The sequence below is a fragment of the Pteropus alecto genome, unplaced genomic scaffold, assembly GCF_000325575.1.
Source record: "Pteropus alecto unplaced genomic scaffold, ASM32557v1 scaffold71, whole genome shotgun sequence".
Taxonomy (NCBI): Eukaryota; Metazoa; Chordata; class Mammalia; order Chiroptera; family Pteropodidae; genus Pteropus; species Pteropus alecto.
The window spans coordinates 89348-89988 of record NW_006433024.1 but is presented as its reverse complement, the minus strand read 5'-3'; positions in this window follow the sequence as shown (position 1 = coordinate 89988).

The following is a 641-nucleotide window of genomic DNA, read 5'->3' as shown; positions in this document are numbered from 1 at the left end:
CATCTGGGCAGCTCCTGCCAGTCTGTTTCTGTGCTACTTTGTTAAATCCTAGGGGCACAGAGGGGTGGGGAATACAAAGCTGGGAGTGCCTCCCTCTGAAGAGGTCCTATCTTTCCATCTCTCTGTCCAGGCCTTTTAGAATACTGACATCCCCCTCCAGTCTCTGCCACTTGGAGAGATGCTCTTCACATCTAAGGGACAAAGAGGGTCAAGGAGCAGGTATTCCTCTATGTTGCGCCAAACTTATTGTTCATAGGAAGAAAGTTTCAGTGGGAACCTCAGGTTTGGGAGCCAGAGAAACTTGAGTTCCAATCCTGACTCTGCTCCTACTGCGTCTATGTTTGTGAGCAAGTCACTGTCTATGCCTTATGCACCTGTGAAATAGGAAAAATAACAGTACCCATCTAATAGGTTTAATGCAATAACTTGGCACAGGGGAATTGCTCCATAAATCATATTCCTAGCTCAGGAAATGAGCTGGGGAGAGAGGCAAATTTGTGGTCACTATTCTGACAGTTTATTTCATCTATTTCCGACTGTAATTATGATGTAGGGAAGAGGTATGAGAACTATACAAATTGACTAAATATTACACCAGGTTGTATTCAGAGCCTACAATGTGATTAGCCCTATGGCCAAGA